Below are 13551 nucleotides of genomic sequence, written 5' to 3'. Positions count from 1 at the left end.
TGATCATTTCAATAGAGGCAGAAAAGGCATTGGACAAAGAACAACATCGATTCATGATAAAAACCCTTAATAAAGTAGGTTTAGAGGGAATATACCTCAATGTAATAAAAGCCTTATATGAAACACCAATGTCGTACTCAATGGTGAAAAACTGAGAGCTTTTCCCCTAAGGTCATGAATAAGACAAGGATGTCCACTCTCAACACTTTTTAAAAAAGATTTAATTTATTTATTTGAGAGAGAGAGAGCATGAGTATGAGCAGGGGCGAGGGCAGAGAAAGAGAATCTCAAGCAGACTCCATGCTGAGCACGGAGCCTGATGCTCCACACTTGATCTCACGAGACTGAGATCATGACCTGAGCTGAAACCAAGAGTCGGACACTTAACTGAGCCACCCAGGCAGCCGCCCCCCTCACTTCACCACTGTTATGTAACATAGTGCTTGAAGTCCTAGCCACAGCAATCAGACAACAAAAAGAAATAAAGGACATACAAATTGGTAAGGAAGAAGTACAACTTTCACTGTTTGCAAATGACATGATACTATAATTAGAAACCCCAAAGACTCTACTAAAACACTACTAAAATTGATAAATGAATTCAGTGAAGTCAAGGATATAAAATCAATGTACGGGAATCTGTTGCATTTCTATATACCATTAATGAAGCAATAGAAAGAGAAATTAAGAAAACAATCCCATTTACAGTTGTACCCAAAATAAGATACCTAGGAATAAACCTAACCAAAGAGGTGGAAGACCAGTGCTCTGAAAACTATAAAACACTGATAAAAGAAATTGAAGAAAACACAAAGAAATGGAAAGACATTCCATGCTCATGGGTTGGAAGAACAAATATTGTTAAAAGGTCTGTGCTGTTCAATGCAATCTACACATTTAACATAATACCTGTCAAAATACCAACAACATTTTTTCACAGAACCATAACAAACAATTCTAAATTTGTATGGAACCATAGAAGACCCCAAATAGCCAGAGCAATCTTGAAAAAGAAAAACAAAGCTGGAGATATCACAGACTCCAATTTATATTACAAAACTGTAGTAATCAAAACAATATGTTACTGACATAAACATAGATCAATAGTACAGAATAGAAAGCCCGGAAATAAGCCCACAATTATATGATCAGTTAATCTTTGACAAAGGATAAAAGAATATCCAATGAGAAAAACATAGTCTCTTCAACAAATGGTGTCGGGAAAACTAGACAGTGACATGCAAAGGAATGAAGCTGGACCACTTTCCTCATCATACACAAAAATAAACTCAACATGGATTAAGGACCTAAATGTGAGACCTGAAATCATAAAAATCCTAGGTGAAAGCACAGGCAGTAATTTTTCTGACATCAGCTGTAACATCTTTCTGGCTATGTCTCTTGAGGCAAGGGAAATAAAAGCAAAAATAAACTATTGGGATACTTCAAAATAAAAAGCTTCTGCCGACAACACTAAAAGGCAACCTATGGAATGGGAAAAAATATTTGCCTATGACATATCTGATAAAGGGTTAGTATCCAGAATATATAAAGAGTTTATACAACTCAACACTCCAAAAACAAATAATCCAATTAAAAAATGAACATAAGACCTGAACCAATACTTCTCCAAAGAAAGACATACAGGTGGCCAACAGACACATGAAAAGATGCTCAATATCATTCATCATCAGAGAAATGCAGATCAAACCCACTGTAAGATATCACCTCACACCTGTCAGAATGGCTAAAATCAAAAACGCAAGAAATAATAAGTGTTGATGAGGATGTGGGGAAAAAGGAACCCTTATGCACTGTTGGTAGGAATGCAAACTGGTACAACTACTGTGGAAGACAGTGTGGAGGTTCCTCAAAAAATTAAATATAGAACTACCCTATGATCCAGTAATCGCGCTATTGAGTATTTACCCAGAGAACACAAAGATGCTAATTCGAAGGGATACATGCATCTCTATGTTTATTGCAGTATTATTTACAGTAGCCAAATTATGGAAGCAACCTAAGTGTCCTTTGATAGATGAATGGATAAAGAAGAAGTGGTGTATGTGTGTGTGCATGTGTACACAGTGGAATATTATTCAGCCATAAAAAGAATTGAAATCTTGCCACTTGCAACCACATGGATGGGTCTAGAAAGTATAATGCTAAGGAAATAAGCCAGTGAGAAAAAGACAAAGATCATAGGATTTCACTCATATGTGGAATTTAAGAAACTAAACAAAGGAGCAAAGGTAAAAAAAAAAAAGACAGAGAGAGAGAGAGACAAACCAAGAAACAGATTCTTAAATATGGAGAGCACTATTTTTAATTTTTTTGAGGAATCTCCACAGTTTTCCAAAGTGGCTGTGCCAACTTGCATTCCCACCAACAGTGTAACAGGGTTCCCCTTTCTCCACATCCTCTCCAACACTTGTTGTTTACTGTCTTATTAATTTTGGCCATTCTAACTGGTGTAATTTAGTATCTCAATGTTGTTTTGATTTGAATTTCTGTTATGGCTAATGATGATGAACATTTTCTCCTGTGTCTATTAACCATTTGTCAGTCTTCTTTGGAGAAGTGTCTGTTAATGTCTTCTGACCATTTTTTGACATAGTTATTTGCTTTTTGGGTGTTGAGTGTGAGGAGTTCGTTATAGATCTTGGATATCAGCCCTTTGTCTGTAATGTCATTTGCCAATATCTTCTCCCATTCTGTGGGTTGCCTCTTTGTTTTGTTGACTGTTTCCTTTGCTGTGCAAAAGCTTTTGATCTTGATGAAGTCCCAAAAGTTCATTTTCACTTTTGTTTCCTTTGCCTTTGGAGACATGTCTTGAATGAAGTTGCTGCTGTCAATGTCAAAGAAGTTACTGCATATATTCTCCTCTAGGATTTTGGTAGATTCCTGCCTCATGTTGAGGTCTTTCATCCATCTTGAGTTTATCTTTGTGTATGGTGTAAGAGAATGGTTGAGTTTCATTCTTCTATACATAGCTGTCCAGTTTTCCTAGCACAATGTATTGAAGAGAACTATCTTTTTTTCCCCTGGATATGTTTTCCTGCTTTGTTGAAGACTATTTGGCCATAGAGTTGAGAGTGTATATCTGGACTGTCTACTCTCTACTCTGTTCCATTGTCCATATGTGTCTGTTATTGTGCCAGCAGCATGCTGTCTTAGTGATCACAGCTTTGTAGTAAAGCTTGAAATCAGGTAACATGATGCCCCAGCTTTGTTTTTCTTTTTCAACATTTCCTTAGTGATTCGGGGTCTTTTCTGCTTCCATAAACTGATGATTACCAGAGGGGAAGTGGGTGGGTGGGGCATGGGTGAAATAGATGATAGGAATTAAGAATGCACTTACTTTGATGAACACTGAGTAATACAAGGAATTGTTGAATCACTATATTGTATACCTGAAATGAATACTATATGTTAACTATACTGGAATTAAAATTTAAAAAAAATAATTAATTAAAAAAACTGTCTTAATTATCTGTTCTTAAGCAATTTCAATCCAAAAGAATGCTTCTGTTAACATATAGCATAGATATATAGAAATAATGATGTATAAAGCTAAGAATATTTGGTTTTACTAAAAGCTATCTTGAGAACAAGATGCTAAAACTCTTCCTGCTGCAAGAAGTCATGTTGTATGAACAAAAAACTTTAATCTCAGTGGCTTACAATGCCAGTTTCTTGCTCATGTCACATTTTGGCTGCTACAGATCAGCTGTGAGTCAGCTCTCCCTGTCCTGTCATTCAAGTATCGAAACTGAAGGAGCACCTCCCATGTGGGATATGCGTTTATCATGGCAGAGAGAAAAGCAAGAGAGTTAGCAGAAACACTCAATGGCTCTTAAAGGTCCTGCTCAAACATGACAGTCACCCCATCTGCTCACATACTATTGACCAGAGCAAGTCACATGACCAAACCCAATGTCAGAAGAGTAGGAGAGCTTATTCTTCCTGAAGGAACACTAACTGCAAGTCACAAGAGGTGTGACTATTTGGGAACAGGAGTTTAGCTACCACAATGCTTCATTTAGCTTTCAAATCAAATCTTTCAAACCATAGCCAATATGGACTATAGTATATATTAAAATGTATTTTGAAGAGATTGCCTTGGAAACAACACATCTGAAGAAGTTACGTTTTGCTCCTCTGTTGCAAATTATTTTAGTGAAGGTGATGTTTAATTGTGCCAACTTGAGTGGGCCATGGGGTGTCCAGATTAAACATTGCTTCTGCATGTGTCTGTAAGGGTGTTTCTGATGAGATTAGTATTTGAATCTGAACTGCGTAATGTAGATTGCCTTCTCCATTGTGGCTGGCCACCATCTAATCTCTTGGAGGCCTGAATCGAACAAAAGGTAGAGGAAGGAGGAATTTGCCCCTGTTTTCTTGCCTTGAGCTGGGACTTATCTTGTCCTCAGACTGAGACTTAGACCATGGGTTCCCCAGTTCTCAGGTCTGTAGACTCAGACTGAGTTATGCTACCAGCTTTCCTGGGTCTCCCACTTGCAGACTGGAATTTCTCAGCCTCCATAATTGTATGAGCCAATTCCTCATCATAAATCTCCATATCTATCTATATCTAAGTCTATATCTATATTATAGCCTATTGGTTCTGTTTCTCTGGAGAACCCTGACTCATACAGTACTCCAGCAAAGGAGATCAAGAAGACCCTAAAAAAGCTTAAAAAATGAGGTTACAGAAGAAATAGGATTTTGTTTACTCCTTTGGAACTATCCTGTACTTATTTTAATTTGGTTTATTTATACATTTATAATATGCTAAATCTATAGCATATGGCATAAGCACTTATAAATAATGATGCCAAAAACTGAATATATTCACAGTTCACTATAAGCTATCTTGAGAATGTAGCACTAAAACTCATTCCTCCCTGTGGGCCTGAACCTCTGGTACAGAGGGATTAAGTTTTTTAAAAGTGTTTGTGCTCAAAGCTCTTTACTAACTCTGTCAACCTTCCATAGGCTGGTCCAGTATTTGAGGGACTTTGGAACCTTGGACAAAGCTAGAACCACCCGGTCTCTGAAAGTGCAGTCCCGTAGACTTTCTTCTTTCTGGTCCAATTAATTGGCTCATGTTTGAAACATCATCTTCTTTGGACGCCACAGAATTGGGCATAAGGGAATTCCTTGGGGGCAGAGACAATGTCTTGCTCATTTCCCCCCACCCCCCAGTACTAATTTGGAAAGCATTAAACAAAACAAACAACATACAAAAAACCACACTCATTCCTGTTAAAGAGGGAGGAGTCCAATTAACCTTGATTTTTTAGCATGAAGGTCAGAGCAACCTCTCTGCAGAAAGCCTATATGCTGGTGGTCTTGAGGCCTTGCTGATTTTGGTGCTTTCACAGTGGAGGGGAGACCGGGGGGGGGGGCAATTTCCCTAAGATGACTGCCATCATCACCTGGCAGCCCTCACAGTCTCCCTGCCAGCTTGTGAGGTATTGTGCTAGAATGGCTCAATATTCCCTGAGAAGTGACATCAGTAATTCATTTTAAATGTAGTGAGTTTCTCAGGAGAAGGACTTACTGGAAATCCAGGTCAGTAAACATGATGAGCGATGGTGGTATACTACCTCAGGCTCAAAGATGGAAAAGCAGAAAAAAGCTGTGGTCTCTGTGGTGTTACTGGTGATTTCCTACTTTCTCCCAGTTCCTACTTTTTAAGGATGTCCTGAGGTCCCTTTATTTCAAGGAGCCTCCCCTACCCTCAGTGCCAGGTGTAGGGAGCTCCTGCTATGTTGGCAATAGCTACTTTTGAAGGGGGCCTGACTCCACCTCTCACTTACAACACAGAGGGTGGTCATGGTCTTGAGTGTCTACGGCATCAGTGAGGAAACCAGGTGCCTCATAGTCTAGGATGGATGCCACATGGTGGAGACCACCAACAGGGGCCATCTGGGCCATGCATCACCAAGGAGTTAACTGCTTGTGCCAGTAGCTTTGGCAAGAAGAGTTTGTAGTCCACCCTGAGACCCTGCCAGATGATGGAGAGATGTGTGGGGAGGTAGCCGAGGTTTCAGAAACTATGAAGATAAGTGCTTAAGGGAAGATGAAGGTGAAATTGTGCATATCTTTTCCATAGTCCTACTTTGGGTTAAGAGCTTGAGAAACACTTGCTCCATCTGCTTTCACAGACTTCTCTTCACCCTCCTGTGGTCCTGGAGACTGAAGGATATAGAAAATGGCCTGACAGAGGAGACAGAAGCAGGAGCTCTGCCATGTATTTGAGCACAACTATCATTTAATCTTAGCTGGTCGTTTATCTCTCTGGACATCAGGAAACTTAGAAATGAGAGGGACCTACCACTCCTAGAGCCATGGTGTGGGACATATGAAGTTATAGATGAAAGGCTACTCTGAACTTTTTAGGAGAAGGGGTTTATGTAAGTTGCCTATATTAATAGTCACCTTATTATTTCTTGGATTTGGTTTTTATATGCTTCAAAGGAAAGGATTGCTAACTAGATATATGACAAGACTTTCTTGCTAGAACTATTTCTATAACCAGAAAGCCAGTAAAGTAACACCTTAACCAAATTAGCCAAATAGTGTGGTATCTGATCTATTATATAGAATTTATTATTTCATTGAAATGGTGCCAGCCAATTCTCATAACTGTTTTCTAACATATTGTTTGCCTTTTTATTAAAATAATTAGTGCTGATTTACATGCTTATGTATTTATATATGTGAGGGCTATCAGTGTATTGTTATCTGAAACTCCTCCTTGTCTAGGTGTCACTGGGTAAGTTTCTCTTGAACATATTATTTATTCCAAGTTTATAGTACTTTGTGTCCTTGTGTCCTGGTCACCTCCCAAGCTCACTATTCCATATTCTAAACCCTTAGACACTCAGACCCCTGGTACTTGTATCTGGAGGAGAGCCAGTACTCTTTCCTCAGATCTCCTATCAAGAGCTGCAGGGACCAAGTAATCAACTTAAGATGCTTTCAAGTGCAAGTAGCAGAAGCAACTTAAATCATGAAGAAAATTCATTAATTCGCCTAACAAGAAGTGTCCAAGGAGGGTGGTTGACACTGGTAGTTCAGCAATAATTCAAGTTCTTTCCATCTCATTACTTCCATTCTCAGCATGGTTAGCTTTTGTAGTCGGGATTGCCCTCTTATAGTTGTCTGGATGGCTGAAGTGCCACCGTGTATCACCCAACCACATACAACAGTAACCAAAGGCTGAATGAGGTAAAAAGGCCACATGTCACCCTCTTTTGTTGTCTTTTGTAAGAGTGGGGAAATATTTCGTACAAGCTTCCAGCAGACTTATGTTTCATTGTTAGAAAAAATTTCCAAAACAGAAAAGGCAGAAGAGATTACTGAGTACTTTCTGCACAATGTTGGACTTAATTTCCTATCATCTGGGCTATTTTATAACTCTGTAGAGGCAGGGGTTAACTTGAATTTTTTTGTCTAGAAGAGGTACAAATATTTTTTATTCACTGGAACAGACAACTCTGGGGATCTGGTTTATTGTCCTGTTGGCCACTTCCCAGTTTTGTACCTAACCCAGCTATCCTCTTATAAATACTTTAGCTTGTCAAAAATTCTTTGACTCCATTTTAACATCTTACTAGTTTCTTCATTGATTAATGAATGGAACAAAATGTGTTCATTTTATATTTTCATGATATTCATAATTTTACCTTTTTGAAAGTTATACTTTAATGTTGGCCAGAATTTGGGCACAGCATATACCTAATAAGTTACCCCAAAGGGAAAAAAGATTACCTCAATTTATTTTCCATAATATCCTTCACTCCCTTCCCTCCTCATTGCTCTTACCTACCAGGACTGAGGAGGGCCCAGGGCTCATGGGGTTTTGATATCAAGGGAGAAGAGTGGGAGAATGGTCTTTGTGTAGGTCCTTAACAGTTCCTTCCATGCCAAGGGAACCCCAAGAGTGGGCATAGAAGAGGCCAAATTTTATTTAACCCTCTATTTGTTAAATATAATTGTTTTGCCTTTAATCTTCAAGTCGTCAACATCATACTTAACACAGAGCCCAGCTCTAGATGTTGTGGAACTGTAAGAAGGCAGGAGAGAATATTGATTAAATGCAAAGTTTCTATCTTTTTAAATTAATGAATGAGCCCCACTAGATGGTATTCATCTTTGTGCTAAGGGTAGTGCTTTTAAGATCAACATACATTTATTGAGCATTTACCATGAGTAAGACAGAACTATGATACTTTGTGGAGTCAAACAGATCCATTTGTACTCTAGGCAGATTATTGGGCAAATTCATACCTGGGTAAACTAATTAGCCTCTGTAAGCCTTGATTTTCTCATCTTCAGAGTAGGCGTAAGGATAGCAGCATAGCACTTTATATGATAGAACTGGGGGTTATTTGCCCTAAGAAGAAGTGACCCAGACCTGTGTTGTTCACTTGTATTCTTCCCTTTCCCTTCCATTCTTGGAAGCTTTGCTTATTCCTCTGTAATTCTCCAAAGCCTTTAGGAGAATAAAGATTATTGGAATTACAGGGAACTCCTGCCATCATTCTCAATTCTTCACTTTATGTACAATTCTAATTGCATTCTTGTTTGAGTGTGTAGCTATTTGTCTCCATTAAGTAAAGTAGATGGACTTTCTGGGTGGCTATTCTTTGGCCCTGCTCCTCTGTCATGATTTCCAGCTTTGCTCTGGATGACTGAGGTCTGATTACTGTACCAAGGTAACATTGATATACCTACATTATCACTAATTGTAATTGTAATTGTAAAAAATCAATTATTTTTATAACTGGTATTTCTAGTGTTAACTGATAACAGTACAATTTTGTGGGCATGTACATAAAAGCAATCATTTGTTGGGAGAGAAGTTTCTTTCTGAATGTGAATGTCTATCTTGGTAACTATTTATAATTAAAAATAATTTTTAATAAAGTGGTAAGAACTGGGTTCCCCTCTGCCATCTTTTATAGTTATTTGTATACTTTTCCTTTATCTCTCTAACCTGATTTTAAGCATTATGGGATACACGGCCTTATCTTATGAATCTTTATATTTTTCACATTAGTATAGCACAAAGCATGTAGGTTTTTTTTTTTTTTTTTTGGATTATAAATGAGTCCCAGAAGCTGGTACTCATTTTTGTTCCTAGGATAGTGTTTCTAAAGTTAACTTACATTAACCGAGCCTCTACCCTGAATAAAGAACAGTGTGGAAGAGGGAAAGATGATACAGACTTGGCCTGAGTTTTTGCCAAGGCTTCTGGAGGCATTGGTGTATGGCCAGATCTTCCAGTCTCTCGCAGGCCACATACAGCATTTTATGTTCTATTCTGGAAGCAGGGCAGACCCCTGGAGGGTTTTTAAGTTAGGGGTTCAAGAGCAGATTTTAATTTTGTAAAGCCACACGCCTATTCTCAGCCTAATTCTCAGCAATACTGCTTGCAAATTGGGGTCTCCTGTATAGGCCTGAGGATTAGATACACCCTAGTAGTTGGTGTTTCTTATAATCGTGAATTGTTAAAAAATATTCTTTGTGAAGTCGGGGTATTATATAGTTCATTTTGGAAAAATGTCAATCAAAAATAATTTGAAAAGTTCAGGCTCCTGCTCCTGTAAACCCAAGGATTCAATCAGGTTTAACCTACCAGTTTAATTAAATGTTTATAGTGTTACAGGGGATCATATAGTCAGGAAGGATACCGACTTTGTAGAGCTTAGAATTTAGCAAGAGTAATCGGTCAGTTGTAGAATATAGTGTGAGAAGAAGAACAGAAGTGGGAGAGTATGTCTAACTTGCTGGTAGTAGTAGGAACGGTGGTTAAGAAAGTGATTCAGGGGTATCCTTTTTTAAGCTTGGAAACAACCTCGGGCAAGGATTGAAATGCTGGTACCTGCCTTGGGTTATAGACCCAGGGTGGTGAGAGTGAGGACAATCCGAAATGAGCTTAGGATGTGAAGCAGAGAAGTGTATGTTACTGTACTGGCCATCAATTCACAAAGAGCTGGAGAAGGACAATGGCAGGTTGCCTGGCAGGGATATTTGTATACCTTATAAACACAGGGGTAGCATGCCTTAGGGAGAAAAAGAGAAAATGATTGCCTAGATTCTCCTCTTGTCGCCTGCTGGTCTACTCCAAAGTAGTGAACTCCCTTGCACCTTTAGGCTGTGTCATCTAGTTCCTTACACTGCCAGTTGGAATGCTTGATTCTGTGTCCTGCAGTGTGGTGTTTCATCCTCGTCCAGATGTGGCAGGAGCCCAAGCGCCTGGCATCTCAGGCAAGTGAGTAATTGACCTCCAATACCAGCACCTTTGGAAGGAATGCGGGTAGTCAGGGGACTCCAGGGAGGCATGTGAGGTTTGTTTCCAATACAATCCTGAAGGACAGACAGGATTCTGAGAGGCAGAGATGAAAGAGGAAGGCATTTTAATATGAGCAATGACATAAAGGAAGAAACATGTGTGCTGCATTTAAGATAAAGCAAGTGCCTCGTTGGCTTCAACAGAGATGTGACCATTTCTTAGCCTATATTTTCTTGACTTGCAGTTATTGCGTTTTTTTCCCTTTTAAAATGTACTCCAAATATATAACTAAATGTTTATTCCTTCATTAGTTTTTGTTTGTTTGTTTGTTTTTGTTTTTTTGTTTTGGCATGAATAAATAGGTGGAAGAGGAGGCTGGAAATGGAAGACTCCAAATGTGAAGCTGTCCTTGATTCAGCCAACAGTAGGGGTCACAGACGGTCTTGAGCAGAGAATGGGGTATTGAAGAGTGAGGGGGAAGGGTAATGGGGTTTAAACCACTGTCTATAGTTCATCATTTATTTCTGCTTGATAGCCTCACACAGACTCCCTTTTAATCTATTGGTGGTAATACACTGGAGCAGTAATAGTAACACCACCACAATCAAGACTCAGCTTGTTTATCTCCCTACCCTGTAGTCTCTAGCTCCTTGCTCTGCTTTATTGTTTTAATAGCATTAAGTTAGCAGTCATATATATATATATGACTGCCTGTTTGCCTTACCAGAAAACTTCACAAACTAGAGACGTTGTCTTGAGCAGTTACTGCCAGTATCTGGCACTGTTCTAAGCGCCTGATGGGGTTCTAATGTAACTCCATTGAACCATATGTGTGCTATGTGTGAACTATTTGGTGCTGATTCTTTGTAATCTGTTGATACTTGCTTTTGTGATTAGTTCATTGTCAGTTTTCGAAAATATTCCATGTGTACATATAAGAACATGCATTTTTAAGTTTTTTGATGAAATATTCAATTTCTGTGTATTAGCTCAAACTAATTATGTTTTTCAAATCTATAATTGTTTTACTAAAATCTACATCTTATTAATTTTTTGCCTACTGAATCTATTAACTACTGAGGGAAATACATTGAACTTTCCACTATGATTGTGGATTTGTCAATTTCTTAAATTTTTATTAATATTAATTTTTCATATATATCTTGGCTTGTATCATAAGTTGCACGTAAGTACAGAATTAAAAAATTTTCCCAATAGCGGCACCTGGGTGACTCAGTTGGTTAAGCATCGAACTCTGGATTTTGCTCAGGTCATGATCTCAGGGTCATGCGATTGAGCCCCATATCACACTCTTGGAGTCTGCTTGGAGTCTGCTTAAGATTCTCTCTCTCCCTCTTCACCTCCCCCTTGTGATTTCTTTAAAATAGTAAATAAATACAAATTTTCTCAATCAATTATTGGATTTTTTTCAATATGTTGTGATACTCTTTTTGGTTTTTTTTGAGAGGGAGAAAGAGAGAGAGCACCCCTTGTGCACAGGTTGAGGGTAAGGTATATGCAGAGGGAGGGAGAGAGACAGAGAGACAGACAGAGAGAAGGAATCTTAAGCAGGCTCCATGCCCAGTGTGAAGCCCCAGTTGGGCTTGATCGCAACAACCCTGACATCATGACCTGAGCCGAAATCAAGAGTCTGTCGCTTACCGACTGTGCCACCCAGGTGCCTCTGTAGTGATACTCCTTATCCTTAATTTACCTAATACTGCTTTTTGCCAGCCTTCTTTTGCCTGGAGTATCTTTTTAATCCTCTTGCTTTCAACCTATGTCCTTACTTTTTTTTTTTTTTTTTTAAAGTGTGTTCTTTATAACAATTCTTTAAAAATAGCTTAGTCTTGTTTCTCTGTGTTTAAATTCATGATTTTAGTCTGTTGTGATTAACAATATATGGAATGTTTCTTCCATTGTATTTTGTGACACACCTTTTTCTCCTTTCCCTGCTTTCTTTTCTGGCTTTTGAGTGAGTAGTGGACAATATGTATGAAATAATGGAGAGGTGTTGGGTGATACTATCATCTGGAGAGGGTCTAACTTTTTTCTGGGTAGTAGTTATAGTAAGGACAGATCACCTTGAACTAAATGGGGGACTGAGTTGGTTTAAGGTTGGTTTCAGATTCTGTGAAGGCTTTATATCTAAGATTTATATCTTTATATCTAAGAAGGAGGCCTTGAGGGTTTCCAAGACCCTTCTTCATCTTTGTGAATCTCCTGAAAACTCTGCTTAGTTTTTAACCTCTTCGCAGCCCCCTTCTCCTTATTGTCTTCCCCTGAACAATGTAGGATTCAGTAAGTGCCTCAAGGGTAAAAGCCAGGCAGAATGTCAGACTTAACTTCTCATTTGCTCCCTTTCTTACTGGAAGAAATTCCCCTCAAGACCTGGCTGCCTCTGTAGCCCTGAACTGTAATCTTTGTCTTGTGAGTCCAGGAAAAGTGCTGCAAGCTCTAGGCCAGGGCATTCTGCCTTTGTCAACTGCCCTGAGAGGAACACACCATGCAGAATGTTTGGCTCACCTAGAGCATTCCCTTCCTTTCCAGGCTCTGGCTCCTCAAGTGCTGACTGCCTTCGTTTGTCTTAGCTGATCTTTGATATCTTCAAAGACCTGCTGCGTTTTTGTTTTTGTTTTTTAATTTTACTCAGATTTTACATTGTTCAAATGTTTCAGTGTTCTCTGTACAGCTGTGGAAAGTATGAAATAAGCTTACTCCATCGTAGTCAGAAGTTGAGGTTTCATTCTTGTATTTTTAATTTCAATCAAATTTTCCCCCTAGAAATTCTATTTGATTGGTTTTCAAATCAGCATCATCTTTTTATTTTTGGGTAGTACCCTTTTTCTATCTTATATTTCCTAATTCTTTCTTTATAATTTTAATCTCTTAAAATATACTTATTTTATAGTTTGAATCCTTTTAGATTATCTGAAATTCGCAGGGGTATAATTTTACTCTATGTTATCTGCTGATTCTTGCTTTGCATTTGCTTCTGCCAGATGCCCCAAGAGGTAGAAGCAGCTGAGAACCAATCTTTATGTTAATTTCTTGGCTTGGGATTTCTGAAGCCATAAAGCTATTACATATTTGAATCCCAAATGTGAGTGAGCAGAGAGATATGGTTATGGAAGAAGAGAGATATTTTTTTCTCCACTCAGAAGTTCAGACCTGTACAGATCAACTTTCTTGTCATTTTGTTTACTTGTGAGTGGATGTTTCTTAGGTCATTCTTTCAGTGA

At 38.6% G+C, this 13551-nt stretch overlaps 1 protein-coding gene across 1 annotated transcript in view; it reads left to right on the top strand.

The window, feature by feature from the left end:
• The window catches only part of NEK11 (NIMA related kinase 11), a 242372-nt gene that overhangs the window by 69049 nt on the left and 159772 nt on the right, over nt 1–13551 (top strand).

Source organism: Mustela putorius, unplaced genomic scaffold (assembly GCF_011764305.1).
Source record: "Mustela putorius furo isolate JIRA1106 unplaced genomic scaffold, ASM1176430v1.1 tig00003834_pilon_pilon_pilon, whole genome shotgun sequence".
NCBI lineage: Eukaryota > Metazoa > Chordata > Mammalia > Carnivora > Mustelidae > Mustela > Mustela putorius.
This window is presented reverse-complemented; position numbering and strand designations above follow the sequence as displayed.